Source organism: Monodelphis domestica, chromosome 4 (assembly GCF_027887165.1).
Source record: "Monodelphis domestica isolate mMonDom1 chromosome 4, mMonDom1.pri, whole genome shotgun sequence".
Lineage (NCBI taxonomy): Eukaryota > Metazoa > Chordata > Mammalia > Didelphimorphia > Didelphidae > Monodelphis > Monodelphis domestica.
Genome location: NC_077230.1, coordinates 177,556,546 through 177,575,782, shown reverse-complemented (window position 1 = coordinate 177,575,782; position 19,237 = coordinate 177,556,546). Strand labels below are relative to the sequence as shown.

The 19,237-nt window shown below is 35.6% G+C and overlaps 1 protein-coding gene and 1 long non-coding RNA gene across 3 annotated transcripts in view; one reads left to right on the top strand and one right to left on the bottom strand.

The window, feature by feature from the left end:
* The window catches only part of B3GALT1 (beta-1,3-galactosyltransferase 1), a 783,716-nt gene that overhangs the window by 228,025 nt on the left and 536,454 nt on the right, over nt 1–19,237 (bottom strand). The window lies entirely within an intron of this gene.
* Nucleotides 12,708–18,332, top strand: LOC103099215 (uncharacterized). Its single transcript, XR_001629962.2, has 2 exons — nt 12,708–12,947; nt 18,151–18,332. It is a non-coding gene; the product is annotated as an uncharacterized LOC103099215 (long non-coding RNA).

Genomic DNA, 19,237 nt, shown 5'->3' with positions numbered 1-19,237 from the left:
ACCCTTTGATCCAGCCATAGCACTGCTGGGTTTGTACCCCAAAGAGATAATGGACAAAAAGACTTGTACAAAAATATTCATAGCTGCGCTCTTTGTGGTGGCCAAAAATTGGAAAATGAGGGGATGCCCATCAATTGGGGAATGGCTGAACAAATTGTGGTATATGTTGGTGATGGAATACTATTGTGCTAAAAGGAATAATAAAGTGGAGGAATTCCATGTGAACTGGAACAACCTCCAGGAAGTGATGCAGAGCGAGAGGAGCAGAACCAGGAGAACATTGTACACAGAGACAAACACACTGTGGTATCATCGAACGTAATGGACTTCTCCATTAGTGGTGGTGTAATGTCCCTGCACAATCTGCAGGGATCAAGGAGAAAAAAACACTATCCAAAAGCAGAGGACAAACTGAGGGAATAGAAACACCAAGGAAAAGCAACTGCCTGACTACAATGGCTGAGGGGACATGACAGAGGAAAGACTCGGAGCGAACACTCTGATGCAAATACTAACAACATGGCAATGGGTTCAAGTCAAGAACACATATGATACCAGTGGAATCACACGTCGGCCACGGGGGGGTGGGAGGGAGGAAAAGAAAATGATCTTTGTCTTTAATGAAAAATGCATGGAAATGATCAAATTTTCTGTTTTGTTGTTCAGTTGGTTTTAATGTATTGTGATTTTTTAAAAATTACATGCATAATTTATTGATCTGTTCTTTCTCTTTTTGTTAATGAAAGTGTTTTAGAGATATAATTTTCCCTGTAAATGTTACTTTGAGTGCATCCCCAAACTTTTAATGTCTTTTCTCTTTGTTGTCATTAAAGAAAATGAAATTGTAAAAAAAAAAAAAAAAAAAAAAAAAAAAAAAAAAAGAGTATGTAAGTAAATGGATAAAGCTTTTATTAAGGACTTATGTACCAGTGACTATAATAAGTTCTAGGACTACAGGTACAAACAAAGAGAAAGACAAGACAGTCTTTCCCACAAGTAGCTTACAGTCTACTGGACTGAAGATAATATATAAAAAGAAAGCTGTTGCATGACCAGGTTGGAAGGGAATAGGGAAGGTTTCCATTTGGGGCAAGATGGAAAAACTATCTGAATAGTGAGTGGATGCTTTGAGTTTGAAGTGAGCACGGTTGACATGAGTACTTCTTCAAAGAATGACGCTGGAGGAACTGACCAATCAGAGAAGAAGAGGAACAGGTAGAAAAGTCATCCAGGGAGTCACAGGCTGAATGGAGTGGCATTAAGTCAAGAAAGGAGCTTGAGAAATATCATTCCTTTATTCCACACAGTATGTAACAGAATAAAATCTACAGTGGCTCAGGAAACAAGACATTTGGGTGAATTGCTTTTTCTGGGTAATTCTGGATTTAAATAGAAAATACTTTTCTTTCAAACCTATAAATAAAATCTTTCTAAAATACATTGACTCACATCCCTGCCTTAGTAAGTTCAGTATACTAAGCACCTATCTCACTTTGATGAATCAAAATCTCCTTGTATCTAAAATGATTATTCTGAAGATGCATCTTATTGTTCAGTGTTTAGAAGAGGGTGAAGATGCAGAGGTGATACACATAGGAGCTTTGGTTGATTCTTACTAATGCCAGATTCAGCTCTAGGAGTTATTTTGACAAATAAACTCTTGACAGCAATTTGTTGGTTTTGTTTTTCCTTTACTTCTTTTGCTTAAAAAGCAAAGTAGAGGAAATTCTAGTATTTAATTCAATTCGACATATTTTTATTAAGTGCCTACTAAGTAACAGATAGTGTTAAAGATTTATCTTGCCTTGCTGTACATAATAAAGGACAAGAGAGCAAATAATGCAGTAAGTTTTCAGGCTGACAGAATCTCCACCAAGGCTTCATCATGCATATGGATATACACACATCTATTTCTATCCAGGTGTGCTGCAGATGTGTTCTTGAAAAACTGTGGGTAAATCAATTCTTTGTGAAACAAATCTTTAATGCAGAGGAGAAACACTGCAGTGCAGCTTTCTGTAAAGAGAAGAAGCCTTATATAATATGAATAAGAGTTCCCCAACATTTTTGTTCAGGAGGTTCAGAGTGTTGAATATGACATTTTCTTAGTGCAGGATGCATTTGAATAATTTTGACAGTGTTCTGTAACTTTTTTCATACTCAGGCAGGTGGCATGATAAATACAAAACTGGACTTGGGTCAGAATGATGTGACTTCAAATCCAGCCTCTGACTTATTAATGTTTTGTGACTCTGAGCAAGTCACTGAACCTTTATGACTTCCTAGAGATTATCTGTTGTTATTTAGTCATTTTTCAGTTGTATCTGATTCTTTGTGATCTCATTTTGGTGGTTTTCTTGGTAAAAATATTGGCGTGATTTGCCAAATCCTCCTCCAGCTCATTTTAAACTGAGGCAAACAGTTAAGTGGTTGGCCCAGGGTCACATAGCAAGTTAGTGTCAGAGCCAATTTGAAAATGGGAAGATCAATCTTTCTGACTGTAGACCCAGCACCCAATCCACTGCACCACTTAGCTACCCTGCTTTTTGTCTCTCTTCCATAAGGGAGTTAGATAGCATGGTGTGGCATGCTAGAAGGGAAATAACAGATTAGAGGCTGGAAGACTAGGTTTCTTGGTTTGGAGCTGTTACAAACTAGCTGTGTGAAGCCAGGCATGTTATGTCTTTTCTCTGGACTTCAAATGAAATGATTAGACAAGTTGGTCTCTAATCCTAATAGTTCTTCCAGTCTTAAAGTTCCATGATTCTTTCCATTTTCCAAGTTCATTTCACAGGTTGATGGAATAGGTGATGGTAGAACTAGTATTTTCAGATGAGTGAGCAGGATTTCAAGTTTTTGAAATTAAAAACAACTTGTTTTCAGAGATTTCTCAGTCTGTAAAGTCCTTTTTCATCAGCCTTAAAATGGAACTCAAACCAAAAAGTTCAAACATAATTACAAAAAAAGAGACAATGATGAATAAGAACTCATTGTGTAACTCAATGATAAAATTACATTAATAAAGCAATGCAATAAACTCCCTATAAAATTATCAGGCCTTTAAAACATTGCTGAGGTGCCAAGAAATGAAAAAAAATGTAATATAATCAGGATTCTCAGTTCTTTGAAGACTAAGAAAGAAGACTCAGTGCACAGCTAGTAAGTGTGTGACCCTGGGCAAGTTACTTAATATTATGACTCAGTTTCCTCATCTGTAAAATGAACCAAAGAAGGAAAAGACACACCACTCTAGTATTTTTACCAAGGAAACCCTAAATGGGGGCACAAAGATTTAGACACAACTGAAGTGGCTGAACAACAACAAACTACTTAAATTCAGTTTTAATTTGATTTTTAAAAATTGTCCATAGGAGATAAAGAAATTTGGATCTATATGACAATTGGATTTCTGTGGGAGCAGAGAGATTAAAAAGTGAAAGGTAAGTGGAATTAAATGAATTATGGCCTATCTGAATGCCCACATCACTCAGAGAATCTGTGAGTAGAAGCTTCATTTTATAGGAATAATAGGAACTGCATCCTCAACATCTCTGACAAGTGGTCATCAAGACTTTGACTGAAGACTTCCAGTGACATAAAACTCACTGTCTCCTAAGGCTGCTCATTTCACATCTGGTTAGCTCTATCTTTTAAGATGTTTTATTTTATTACTTTCTGTAAAAAAGATAGAGTCTTTCTGAAACCTAAATCTGCCTGACCCACAACTCCTAGTTTTGAATTCACGGGTCAAGAAGAACAAGTCTCTTCTTTCATATAACATCCATTAAAATACCTGAAGAATATAATCACTCCCCCCCCCAAAAAAAAAAACAAAACAAACCAAAAGCAAAACCCAGTTTCTCTTCCCTGGTTCGAACACCTCCCAGTTCCTTATATGAATCTGCTTCTGTATGACCTCGAGGCTCTTAACCATCTTGTTCACCTAGATACATCTTGTTTCCACATTAGCCTTTATTGGGCTGGCCCCATAAACAAATCTGTCATTCAGAAAGGTTTACTGGAAACACAGAACTTGGTCTGATGTGATTTTCTCTTGTCTGGGTGACTTTGCACATCCTTGAACTGACTCACCTGGATGCTGACAAGACTAGTCCCTGGGGGGAGAGAAGGGAGGAATTTCTAAGGACTTGCAGTTGCCCAGGCATGACTGTGGTCACTTGGGAAATCCTCAGGATTTGGCAGCTTATTGAGCCTTATCTGGAAGCAAGTCAAAGTGGAGAGAAGGTGACAACTTTGGAAAGGGGTATGCTGTGTTTTTTAGTAACTGAAAAACACCTAAGTGGATTTGGTGACTGCTAGTTCTTTATAGAGTTAGAGTTCTTCTGAGAAAAATGCCCCAGAAATACATAGAGTTAGGACAAATCAGCATAGAAGTGACAACATTTGAAGCCAGTGGGATGGATCAGCTCTCTGAAGGAGAGGGGAAAAAGAAAGAACAGATAACGTAAGATCGAATCTTGGCAACACCCAAGTTTTTGAGGTAGAAGAAACCAGGAGAGGAAGTAAAGAAAGAATAGTTGTGAGATAAGCTTAGTGTAAAGACCAAAGGAAAAGAGTTTATCAGGGAGGGTGCAGGAACATGCCAGGAACATCAAGTGACATTTAAGAGGTAGAAATTTTCAAGGCACTATCAACAGTTTAAGTTTAATAAAGGGAAAAATCCAAACTTACCATTGGTGTATCCCACCAGTTTACCATAAGGCGCACATGCTAGTTTCTGACGGAATTAGATTTCACAGTGAGGGTTCTCTTTCCCCCCACTTAGGTTTATGGCTTCTAAAAGATTCATGGTAGCTTTAGTGTCCCAAACCAGATGGAAGTTTTTCTTCATGTGTGACTCTTCACTTAGTTGGGGAAAGTGCAAAGTTCTGTTGGTTCCTCTTTCTATACAAGACTGTTCAAGCTCAGTTACATTCCTTCATCAGGGGGCTAAATGAGCACAGGAGGTTGAGTCCCTTAAAACGTCAGGCTCCTTGCTTTCTGTTCTCTTTAGAGAGACAGCCACAGTTATTAGCATCTGCTGAAACATTCAGTAAAGTTTCTCCTTTGCTTCTTTCTCCTGCTGGCTTTTTAGTTGTTCGATTGCAGTTCTGCCTTTTTTTTTTTTAATAATGCCTCTTCATATGATGAAAATTATGCAACCATTTACTCATAAACTCTGTGGGGTTTTTCTCCAAAACTCAGTGCATTTCAAAGTTTTAAACTTGAGTTTGGTTTACCAGCATATCAATTTCCCCATTGAGACTCTCAGAGGATTCAATCATGCATTTAGCAAAGCCTTCTGCTACTGTGACTTCCTTAAGAGCTATAATTTAACTTCTTCTGCTGTCAGTTTGTACTTTCATGGACTTCTCTCCTTTTCTTGGCTCATCAAACTTATTGGGGATTGGATTGAATTGAATCTCTAGGGAACCTGCATGAAAAGCCCACCTCATCATTTTCTCTAAGGCGCATGCTCAGGAAAAGGTCAAAAATCCTTTTTACTGTATGGAAAAAGAAACGCCTTGGAAACCTCTGCTATCAAGTTTGATAAGGTAAGGTAGTTATTGTTCAGGAATTGTGCCACTGAACCCAGCTATAGACCCAATGACCCCTTTCAACTATTTCTTCTAATCCTTCACTTTGGTGTTTAAATAAACAGTTTCAAAACCACTCTATTATTCTTCATTAATCCCCCACATTAGAATCATTGAAGATTTGTGGTTTTGTCATCATGAAGCCTCTTGGCCTGAGAACTCTTTCCATCAAGCCAAATGGCAATTAATTTTTGTCTGTAGTCCCAGAGCATAGCATAGTATCACCATTTGATGATCAGAAAGGTTTCTGAATTGAATTTCACCAAAAAAAATTGGCTTTGTTACAAATTTTTTAAATGTATGCTTCATTTCTTTCATTTCTTTTTTAACCTGTTGAATTAATAATCAACAAAACCAAACATTCCAAAATATCAAGAAGAACAATCTTTTCAGGTTATATTGCTATTGAACAACAAAGTATCATTTGATTTTTCCTTTCAGAAGAAAATTAAGCCAAATGAAATTTACTGTAGATAGTAAATATAAGAGAGAGATGACTGCCACCATTGAATCTTTTAACTTTAATTGCTAGAATAAAATGTGTTGTTAGAAATTTTTACATAGAAAAATAGTAAATATTTATATTTCTTAGGAAAAAGTTTTTTTTGCAGTGAGTATAGGTATAGATCTGATTTAAGAGGATTTATAGTTTTTCTAGGGCTTCAATAAACAACATATTTTCATCCTAAAATAAAAGTATTTGAATGACTATACCATTTCTAGACTAATGGAGAATCATAATCACTTAAAAGAATTTGGTTTATCTAACTTGGATGAGCCAAGTGGACGAAAAAGACATATTTTCCATACTGTGACATGCAGTAGGAAGGGCAGGATATAGACTTTGTTCACCTTGAACATGCTGAAGATGAACCATGAATGAATGGGCTCACAACTGAAGAGTTTGAAATAAGGAGGCAGACTTACATTTGATAAATTATACAGTGTTTTTCAAAACTCCAAATTTCTGTTTGAAACAACAGCCGACTTTTTTTTTAATCACCAATAATTGTTAGAATAATGTGAAATGGATATAAATCATATTACAGTAATGAAAATTTAGGGTCATCAGGGCAGCTAGAGGGCTCACTGGATAAAGCGCCAGACCTGGAGATGGGAAGTTCTGGATTCAAATGTGACCTTAGACATTTCCTAGCTGTGTGACCCTAGGCAAGTCACTTAACCCCAACTGCCTAGCCTTTACCACTTTTCTGCCTTGGAAACAATATTTAGTATTGATTCCAAGATAGAAAGCAAGAGTTTTCTTTTAATGAGGGTAAAAGGTTGTAGAGATACATACAAGGCTTTGTACTACCTTTCCACCTTTAGGGCTAATATCTTGGATGTATCAGCACTTATTCAGTATTTATTGAGTTGAATTTGTTTAAAGTGTATTTAAGTAAGCTTTAGCATATTATCATTGATATGCATAAATAAAAACACTAAAATGATATCAACAAATGGATGTATGACTAGAAAAGAGGTGATCTGGCCTTGAAGTGAGGATGAAGAATAAAGTATCCTGTGTGTAGCACTGGGGTACAAGTAATGCAGAGGAAGATCCCTGGCATGTTGGACAGATCCTTGTATAGAACTGATAGAAGTACACTGGTAAGAATTGCAAGGAATATGAAGACATAGATGAGTTCTAAGATGTATCATTGCAGGGAACATACAAAACAATGAAATTGCAGATCCATTGGGAAGAAGGTTCTAGATATGACTCTTAGAAGGATGAGTCTTACATCAACTAGTAAGCACATCAACTAGCTCAACCCCAGGGACCTCTAAATATGCCTCAGTTCACCCTCAGAGAAACCATTGCCACATAAATTCACTCTGATCATTTCCCCCAATCCTAAAGGTCCACTGAGTGTCCTAAGCAGACTTTTGCAGTCATATTTTCTCACCTGACTTCATTTTTAAAACTGGAAGGATTATAAGATCAGATAATCAGTTATGAAGGATTTTTACTGTTTAATATCTGCTAATTATAGAATATTGAACATTTTATCATGTAAATCCAGATTTGTATATTTGATACCTATATTTCATAATTTAATATGATATTAAACAGTAGGTACACTATTAACTTACAATCCCCTGGAATGAGTTAGTACATATGCCTCACAATAAAGACTAGAAATTTAGGACTAACTGCAAGCACAATCAATATCATGTTTTTGTTGCAGTAAGCTCATTTAAAATTGTTCTTTTGTGATTTTATTTCACATATCCACAGTAAGGCACTAGTTGCTATAAAAGCAATTCATTTAAATGTTTCAATATATCATATCACTCTTTGGTCCCACACTATGGTCAATGATTCTAATTTGCAGGAAACCGTATTGAGACTTCCTCATAAGGGTCTTAAATTGCTTTCCAGGTGTCTAGCTTCTCTCATTCAGCACTTCCTGTGTCACTTTGCTTTTGGTTAGTTTTGGATAGCACCCTGGATTACCATCTTTTTTTTTTCTGATCTTGCATTTCTCTCATTTTTCAAAACATATAAAAAGTGCTTACAAACGAATCCTCTCTTACCTTCACTCTCATTACCTTTCTCTCCTATACTTGGTCCTTAAAGGGAAACCCTAAGGAAAGAACCATAGCTTATTTGTTCTAATATGCTAGCAAGCTCTGGGTGCCTTCTCAGCATCGTGTTGCCATGGCTACCAAATCCTTCAGCATGGCCTCATTTAAATATTTTCAGTGCTCATTAAAATAGGGCTTAAAATTGGAATAACATATAACTTTTATAAAATGGGTTGTCTGGAAAGGCAGCTAGAGCCTCAATGGACTTGAGAGTCAAAGGTTAGAGAAGAGAGGTCCTGGGTTCAAATCTAGCCTCAAATATAGCTCTGTGTCTCTTGCAAGTCACTTAACTTCCATTGTCTAGCCATTATTGCTCTTCTGTCTTAGAATCAAAACACAGTACTGATTCTAAGACCAAAGGTCAGGGCTTTTGAAAAATGGGTTATATGATTCCCTCAAGTTCATTAGGTCTGTTTTATAAATAACCTCCATCCTCCTTTGTAGTTCCTAAGGAGTTAGGAAGATATGAATCACCTGACTTTACCAAGAGAGTTTTGCCAATTTAGTACTTTGGAATTGTTAGGCAAGTGACCATTTACCAATCAACCTGGTCAGAAGACTTAAATGTGTTCCAAATACACATTTTTTTACTGTAATCCAAGAAATATGACTTTAAAAACCAAGTCTAGTTTAGAAGATACCTATTGTCAAAATACCTTTAAAGGCCACAACTATAACAAAGCTCCTGTTGTAGCTGACATGTAAAAAAGCAACTCTTTCCATTGTCTGAAGAAGTGACTGTATCAGGGTAGCTGATACTTGCTGCAATTGGGTCCTGAAAGCTTAAAAGTGGATTGGTAGATGTTTTCTTGGACATCCATTTCCGATGAGTCTCATAGGGTGAAAAATAAAAAGGATGTTTGTAGTTGTCAACAGAGGAACAATCTTTATGCTTGGACTATGATTCCCACTGTAGTTCAATATGGTTTCAAAAACAGTTTGATTATGACTAAAGCTAAATCTTAAACAACTTTCCTTTAAAAATGCAAAACTAATGGAGAAATTTAAAATGTAGAGAATCCCTTCTTTGCCCCAGTGATTGTGTATTGATTTGGAAATCAATGAGGAAAGAAAATTTGTTTGAACCTACATTTTATTTTTATTAACATTTTTCTTTTTAATTTTACAGATGTTTCTATTGCAAAGTAATGTTGCTAGATTCATCTAATATCTAACGAGACATGAAGAGGAAGTGAATTCATTAGCTCCACTCAATTGCTAACATTGTAGATTTAAATCCCAGAACATTTTTTAAGAAATTAATTTGAGTCAATGAGACTTTTCCTTAGGAGAAAACCTCAAGATCAGGTCACAAATAGCTATAAAATTGTATGGTCCACAAATAATCCTAGACAAATGCATTGGAATATTAGAATGGAATAATGTGCATGTTTTTATTAAAGAAACTAATTTTGCACAAAGTAAAGCATTGAAGGGACTTTATTAGAAAGTCTATGTTCATAAATCCTAATGGGCTGTCTAATCTTCCTACTTCCAGTTCCTCTCAAAAAGGAACATTAAAAATAATGAAAAAATTGATGGTGTTGAGGTCTAATAATCCTTCATTTCTATTTTTTCCCCAAGCTTGAAGTCTCATAGCCAAAACTTGTTGAAATTGATTCACATTCCCATTTTGATTTTTATCAAGGCAAACTAATAATAAATAAATTAGAAATGACCTTTTTCTTTAGGTGAAGTAGGTGAGGCATGAACTAAAATATTTAGCAGGATCAAGGAAGCAAACAAACAGAGAACATGTATTCTTAATGGAATTTAGTGCTATTTGGGAAATGTTTACTTTTTTTTTTTTAGTTCCTGGGTGGAGGTTCAGGTTCATTTATGAATAGTGTTTGGGAAACTTCATAATCTAGCCAGTTAAGTTATCTTCTAGCTTGAGAATTACTTTTAAAGGAGGCAGTAGCTACAATGACTACTTCTAATTATGTAGGATGACTAGGCTGACCATTCTGGTCATTCTCATGATTATTCCAGCTTGGAAAAATAGGAAGGAAGCATGGGTGAAATGGTGGAATGGAAAATATCTGAAATGAAGGAGTCTATAAGATCATCCCATGCAATATATTGGCCATTTACTATTCATCATTCACCCACCACCTTGAAGAGTCTGCCATTTGTGTTCATCTACCAGGAATTTCCCATAATTCCTAAGTTTCTGCCTTAACCATATCCACTGATTTAAGCAACATGTTATTACTACCATTAGATTGACACAGGATGACATTTTTTTCCAAGAGCTTGTCTTTGTTTATGGTAAAAGAAAAAAAATCTCATGTTGGTTTAGGTCATAGAGGTATCTTCTACCTAATATAGCTAATCAGAGATAGCTAACGAAAGAGTGCATGAAGAACTGGGCTTAGAGTCAGAAAGATTCTAGTTTGAATTTGGCGTTAGATAATTTCTAGTTGTGTGACCTTGAACAAGTCAGTTGACCTTTGTTTGCCTCAGTTTCCTCATCTAAAAATGGGGATAATAATAATAATCATTTTACCATGTTCTTGAGGGGGTCAAATGAGATAATGTCTATAACGTGCACTTAACACAGAACTTGATCCTATATAATAAATGTTTATCGCTGTCCCTATTCTGATATTGTTAATTCATAATACATGATTGTAGGTGAGATTCAGTTAGTTCTATGGCAATAATATTATAAACGAGAGAGATAGTCCTGAGTGACAATAATGCAGACTATTAAAACTTAAAAATTATTTGTGATAGAGACTTGATACTATAATTAGGAATTGTGAGTAATGTTTTGTTCAGCAAGATGGGGTTATTTAGGGTCACAATAGTCCTACTGGATGGAGGTCTAGGATTCCAAATTAACTGAAGGACCCTTGATGTTTGTGTCTGATGGGCAACCATCAGAGAAAAAGAGATTTGATCTTGTTGGCACACTAGCGGACCAGAGAAAGAGACCAAGCAATTAGTAAATATAATTAGAATCAGCTAGTAGAAGACAAAAGCCTAAAAGAGGAAGATACTAATAAGGCAATAGGGTTGGGGAGAGATACCAGGAAAGAATTTATAGAAAGGTAGCAAAGAAGTTAACAAATATGAGGAAATCCAAGATGATCAACTAGAAAAAGATTCAGTAATCCCCAAATCTTTAGATGGAGATGATGGTACTATCTAAGAAAATAATCATAAAACACTATCTCTCACAGACAGGAAAATCATCTCCCACAAAGAACAAAAGAAAAGAAAAGATCTGAGCTCTTGTAAAGCATGTAAAAGGTGACTTTATTTTTTAACAGGAAAATATATAGGCCAGTGAGTCAGGATTCTTAGGTTTGAGTCCTGGATCTACTACTATATAATCTTGGTAAAATTATTTGACTTCTTTAGGCTTCAGTTTCCTCATTTGAGAAATGGGTATAATTATAACTGTGTGGCTGTCATTAATGCCAAGTACTTTACCATCACTAAAACCAAAATAGAAATGTCGGTCCTTATTATTCAACTCTGGGTTTCATCTTCCTTATCTTTAGTTCTGTTGCTAGAAGACTGACTCTTATGGTTCAGGTCACCTTACCATTAAATATCCTTTTGAGTTTCAATAACTACAGCTCTAAATATGGAGTTTATTGAATTACTTCAAATAGATGTCTTTCCTTTAAATCTACCCTTTCATTGACCTTCCTAATTTCTGTTGTGGGTACCACCATCACAGGAGAGCTTTAGATCTGAATTATCCAAATAGTTGCCTCAACCTATTCACTTTGCTTTGTCTGTCAACACATTCTGAAAAGCCCATATTTCTTATAGTCTTAGAGAATCCAGAAGGGTCTAGGCTTCATAAACCTTTCAGAATGGATATGTCACTGCTGTGCTTATGTTAATCCCTCTTTCCCAACAATCTTATGTAATTCTTTTGGTGAGCACTGTTGCCATGTAATTTAAAATAAAGGAGTTCAGGAGATACTTTGCCTGCCAATACGAATAAACTGTCAAAGAGAAGCAATATAATTTCATTCTGGCTGTAACTGCATAGGCATTTAGGGAATTTATGCCTCTGTAAATTAACAACCCTGAAAAACTTTCACCTGTGAATTAAAAAGGAACAAATGTTTTTTTTTTCCTAAGATCTACACATTTATAAGTCACCTATACAGCAATTATATCAGAGTCCCATAATAGTGATTTATTCTAAACAACACCTGAAGGAGCAGTGGATAACGGGAAAGATGATTGAATATCAGCTATCTTTCAATTTGATCTTGGACCAAATGGCACATTTTCAGGCACTTTCGAAAATGTTAAGCCTAGTAAATAGACAGTGGAGTGAATTGGAGGAAATAAATGGTTTGGGAGTCATGAAAACAGAGTTCTAGACCTAAATGCACTATTAATTAGCTATGTGACCTTGGACAAAACATTTAAACACTCTTTACTTCAGTTTTCTTATCAGCCAAATGAAAGCATTGACCTACATGATCGCTAAGGTCCCTTCAGGTTCTAGAATTCTCTGAGTTCACAAAACCATTAGAACTGTTTTTGAAACACTGGAAGTTATAGAGAAATTCTATAGAGACAAAAAGAGTGTGGATTTGAATAATCTATCACTACTGTGTTAGCTCATTTGCAGAGGGATTACGTATATTGTCACCTGCATATATGAATGCCATAGCACTTGGTAAATATTATTTGAAGATGATGATTTCGGCTGAAGCAGAGAGGAGAAGAATTAGCATATTATGGATGAATATAACTTTTTAAGTTCAACTAGTCTCAAAGGTGAGGTAGCCCCCTCTATATTACTTCTCCCTTCTAAATCATCCTAGGAGATCAGCTACCTAAGGAAAGATATTTCAAAACCTATGTGGGTAAGTTGGTCTACTGATTGGGCTAAGAAATCCAAAGAAATAGATTCAGGTTAGATAATGAAGAAGGGGGCAGCTAGGGAGCACAATGGATAGTCTGCTGGGACTAAAGTCAGGCAGGCTAATCTTCCTGACCTCCAATTTGATTCTAGACACTAATTGTGTGACCCTGGGATTAATCGGTCACTTATTACAGTTCCTTATCTATAAAATAAGCTGGAGGAGGAAATGGCAAACATCTCCATATATTTGCCATGAAAATTCCAACGGGGTCATGGAGAATCAGACACAACTGACTTAAAATGACTTAACAAAAACAAGATGTGAAATTATGTAAGATATTGTGCCCAATAACAAAGAGCCCTTTGGGCATGGCAGTCTACTGTATCAACTATAACAGATGTCTCTCTAGATGTTTATCCTCTTTAACCACAGCTGCCAGTTTGGCTACGGTGACTTGACCTAGGGCTACACAAAGTATTTAGGAATTAAATGCTACAGAAATATTTACATGGAAAGATAAAAATCCTACTCCAAATCAAAGTGACGATTATGGTCAATGTTTGATACCTTTTAAGAAAATGGGATTTTCAACCAAGGAATAATGGTCTACATTGACTAAAATAAATACATAAAAATTAAAAAAAAAAGAAAATGGGATTTTCCAAGGCTTCCAGGGAGCTCTTTAAGGAACTATATAGCATGGCTACCATGTCCTTGATTCATGAAAATCACATATTTTTAGAGCAGGAAGAGAAAGATCTGAAAGAATGACTTATTCTAACCCCCTCGATTTTGAAAGGAGGAAACTTGGATTGCCCAGAGAGTTAGTTATTTGCTCAGTATCACATAGATAGTGACAGAGACACCATGAGAGGCCAGGATTTCATTGCTTCTACACTATATCTTGAATCTTCATTGAAATGGATGACTGAAAAGCTGGTGTGGTTTTTTCAATAGCTGTTGAAAAGTTTGATGATAGGGTTGGTTAAAATGTATGGAGACATCCAAATGGAGCTATTCTATAGACTGCTGAATGCCTGAATCTCAGGAGAGAGACTGAGACTAGATTTATTCATTAAGGACTCATCTGAAATGGAGGTAATAATTTATTACACTCAGCTTATTATTCTTGCATGTCAAGACCCTTCTGGATCCTGACTCCTTTGTTCAATATGTTCATTTTCCTTCCCAGCCGTGTGGTATCTACATGTGAATAACCTGAACACTTCCATGAAAACCACTGATAATAATGTTGCAAAAAATAGAAGACAGATCTTGGTGCCCTTCTGTAGAGAACTTCTTCCAGTTGGTATCAATACATTAATAATTATTTATAATAGTAAGTGTGGACACCTCACTCTCCCTTGCCCACATAGCCACTCAGTTGCCAAGTCTTGTCAATTCTGCCTTCATCCCTTTCTGTTCTTGCACATATTCACAGCTTGAGTCCAGGTTATCATCACTTCTTATCTGTACCTACCCTTCTTCCTAATTGGTTTATCTCTTTCAATCCTATTTCTTCTCCCATCCACAGTGATATGGCTAATATAGGACCATGTCAGTTCTCTGAACAGTAAGCTCCAAGGGCTCTTTATGGCCTCAAAAATCAAATAAAATCTCTTCCTTTGGATATTTAAAAACCTTTATTCCAGCCTATATAATCATATAATCATATGTGTGCATGTTGCTTTTCCACATATCACATAAGTAAGCTCCTTTGGGAGTAGGAAAGGCTATTTTCATTTTTGACTTTGCATGTCCATCATCCAGCACACTGTTTAATATTTAGTAGGCACTTAAATCAATGTTTATTTTTGTATTGATTGGCTCAAGAATGTTATTTCTTTTTAGTTCTAAACTGTACTGTCATCTAGCCCCCATCTTTTAACCATGTCCATAGGGATACCACGAGAGTCTTTGTCATAAGCCTTACTGAAACCCAGGTGTACAATGCCTATAGCAACTTTCCATTCTATCAGGCTAATTATCTCATCAAAAAAGACATGAGATTAGTCACTGGGTCTTAATCAGCTCATGCTAATTTAGGGGATCCCCAGTTCTACTTCTAAAAGCTCATCATACACTATCTCTTAAGTAATATGCTCTAGAATTTTGCCTGGAATAGAAGTCAAGAGGCAGTGTATAGTTTATAGATTCTACTTTTCCCCTCTTTTTTGAAAACCAAACTACTTTCACCCAACTCCAATCCTAGGGCACCTATTCTGCTCTTCCACAGTTTTTTCAAAGATCACTGACAACCAAATATCACTTTCAACTGGAATCATTTTATAAGCAGTTCTTAGATGGATTTTATTCTTGCAATTCTTGGGAATAGGTGAGACCTGCATCTCATAATGGAGTGGGAATATGTGAAATAGCTTAAGTCTCCATCCCAGAATTGCAACTGACTTCTGTGGCCTTGGTCAAATACATCACTTAACCTCTTAAGACTTCCTTTTCCATAGAGGAAACCATGAATAAAAATGACCTACATCCCTGGGAATCTCTGAGGGTTAATTGGTACATAGCAGAAAAAAAATCAAATACATTAAGCACGTAGGTTAGATGCTAGGAAGAGGGGTGTATTGTTGTTACTTTTAAAAACTCTCCATGTGTAAGGCATTGAAGACGTAGCTTTTGCAATTACAGGAATTTGCTTTCAAGAAAATTCCCTCTCATTCTGTATTCCAAATATGGTTAGATATGATGTGTTTTTGTGAATTCATACAAAGCAATAACCCCCACCCAAACAAATATATCCCTAGCACATTATCTCTGGATTTGGATACAAAGCACACCCCTTGTGGAAGCTATTTTCAAGAACTTTTTGCTTATGAGCTTCTCAAATTGTATATTATAGGAATTCAGGTGCTGTTGTGGCCCAGGAGAAATAAGGCCAAACTAAGTCACTGACATATAGCAGCAAAGCTGCTCTCTGCATCTTAAGCAGAGGTTTTACTTTCTACTGATATTTCATTCACAAAATATTTATGTAGAACTAATCCTCCATCAAAAAAGGTGTGTTTGGAGTGAATTATCAGTGACAAAAAGAAAGCAATTAGCATTTAGAATGTCAGGCTCTAAGGTTTCACCCAAGAGCAGGGCAACCACAATGTGAGTGATTTAGAAATTGTTAAGGTGCGTTAAGTAAGAAGGACTTGTATGTTTACATTTGTAATTAGAGAACCTAATACTTAGGAATACAACCTATCAATTAAAGATGTAATCAAACAAAGCCAGTTATCTGCCAAGGATTAATGGAAAAGAAAACCTCTATCTACTTCTCATATTGGAGGGAAAATGTTGCCTTGGGACATTTGGAACCCCCAAGCCCAACAACATCCTCTCACACAGAGATTCTTTTATGCCTCTGCCTCCTCTCTTCCCCTTAAAATTTGCATCACCCCATCAGCCCCCTCACCCAAACCCACCTTCACCAAACTAGAAAAAACAACAAAGAAAGAAAGTCTTTAGAAAGTTGATTACTCTTCATCCTTCCAGAAGGCAGGAAGATATGTTGAGGAAAAGGAATATATGATCCATAATTCTTTGGGGATTTAAAATGAGGGATTTAAAATAAAATACCCACTGCATATGAAGTCACAGAGAGGAAAAGGGAGAGAATTTTTCACCAATTTTCTCTTAAAAATTGAATTTTTTTGAGAAATTAAAATATATAGAGATCTATATTCATATCTATACTAGTTAATAGGTCTCCATAGAGTTATGGTCACTTTGTAAGGTAAGAAGCTAAAATTGATTATACACAGAGATATTAAGTAATGGATTTTATATTAGGATAGTTAACTTATTGGAGGTCAGTAAGGATTCAAAAAGATCTTTATGAGCTGAATCAAATAAGATTAAATTTATTTGGGATGAATTGTGGTTTCAAAAAAGCTAAGAGTACAAGCTAAGAGAGATATTGTAAAAAAAATGGGGGCAGGGAGGTTCAGTGGATTTTGAGCATGAATCAATAGTATGTGTGTCCAAGCAACCAATAAGGCTAATGACATCTTGGGGGTATATTTAAAAAGTCCTAGTTTCCAGGCATTAAGAAGTGATGATTATGTTGTACTTTGCACTAGTCAGACCATAAAATGAGTACTATATTCTATTTGGGACACTATATTTTAGGAAGGAAAAAAAATTCCAAAAGCAATCAGAAAAGTGAAAGGTCTTAAGTCCATGAAATTTGAAGATCAGAAGAAGAAACTGAGAATGTTTAGCCTGGAGAAAAGATGACAAGGTGAAAAGTGCAAACATGGTAGCAACCTTCAGGTATCTGAAGGGTTGTCAAATGGAAGGGGATTTGATTTCCATAGAACAAAAGATGGAAGTTGAAAAAGCAGGCTGGCTATCAGGGCAAATGTCCTAAAAATTAGAGCTACACAAAAATGGAACAGGCAGACTCCAAGTATAGTCAGTTTCCCTCTCTTTGTCAATCTTCAAGAAAAGATTTGGAGGAGTACTTGTTCCCTGAGTCATCCCCTGAGTGGGGATTCCTTTTCATATATAATTTGGATTGTGTCCCTTACAGCCCTGAAGTTTTGTGATTTTCTAACTTGATTAATTCATAAAAATGATTTTATATTCATTGAAAGATTCAGTGGATTTGGGAAATCAATTAAGATTCACCACTATAATATGCTTTTTAATTTTTCTTTAAAAAGGAGCCATCTATTTCAGTTCTTTAAGGAATCTAAATTCTCCTAGTCTTAACTACTTTATAAAAATCAGCACTGTATTTGAAAATGGTAGGAAGAATCAACATTATATAGATGGGGAAGTTAAGATATTTTCTGGACATAATATCTGGAGAAAATTCTGTTTCCAAGACTCAAGAAACCAAGAAAAAACAGGAGGAAACAAACATCTAAAATTCATTGCATATAACATTTGCCACAGCGACCTTTGTCTCCACATATTTATTCTCTGAGCTGGCCTTGCCAGCAGTTTATGTTATGTCTGATGCTTCATTCTTTAACATTGTCAGGATCCTCTGAAAACTGAAGATTTGTCTAGATTGAGATGTTTCTCTGTCTTTCCATGTTTTGTTTATTTCTTGATATAGCACAAGAATTTTCAACAAAGTCTATTTTTCCCTCCAACAGGTTTCAGAAGATCCAGGAATTTGAAGCAGGGGAAAACCAGTTAGCAGTGATGTCTTACAAATATGCCTTCCTAAGTTGCAGAAGGGATATCCCTTCTGCAGAACCCTAGCCTCCATTATTGTGCCAAATACCTAAAAATGTTCTGTGTTCTATAACATTTTAAAGTGCATTTCTTACACTAAGTTCCATGTGCTGACTTTTCTTTTTGGTAGTGATTCAATACTGTATATAGTTTTACATAAGAAAATCTCTCCTTTGAATAAGTTTTAGAAATCATTGTGGGAGTTGGGATGGTACAGAGTAAAGTCTGGACAGTAATTTAGAAATATATTATCTCAAACATTTAAAAATCATTCTATAAAATATATTCTCTAAAAAAACAGAAAAAGGAACAAAATTGTCCTTAAAAACAAATGTTTCTTTTTTAACTCAGTTTCCCCCCATGCTTTCACATCTCTTGACAAAAATTCTCAACTCTTTAACTCCTGAAGCAATATATTGTTGTATCATATATGAAACTTTTACTCTGAATAAGCTCTGTGTCTCTAATCATTTATAAATTGAATTCAAACAGTTGGTAATTCCAAATTGTGAGAAGTCCTCCTTAATGCCTCCTATAGGGCAGCATCAAATTTCTGTATGCAACCAGAGAGGTGAGTTTTATTAGCCAAGTATTCCGGTTTAATTTAAAAAGTAATGCTTCAAATGGCACTGGAAATTTTCTTTTCCTGAATGAAACCTTCTAGGAGCTGCATAAAATCATACCATGGTCCAAATGTGGCCCTAAGGAAAATTGGTCATTTCAGTTTACAATTAAATCTGTATTAGTCTTTTACTTTTATAAAATAGACTACCACATGTATGAAATATTTTATCAAAGAAAAGTAAGAAAAAATGCCTTTGGAAGAGGATTGAGACCCATTTCCATTATGCCTTTTCTCTTATAATGACTTTAATCCTTCAATAAAGTTTCAAATAGTTTTTTCATCTTTCAATAATATTAACTCATAAAAGGATACAGCTTTTTAAAAATATAGAAACTAAAATGAATTTTTGGTTTAGTATTCTATTAGAAAATTCACTTGTG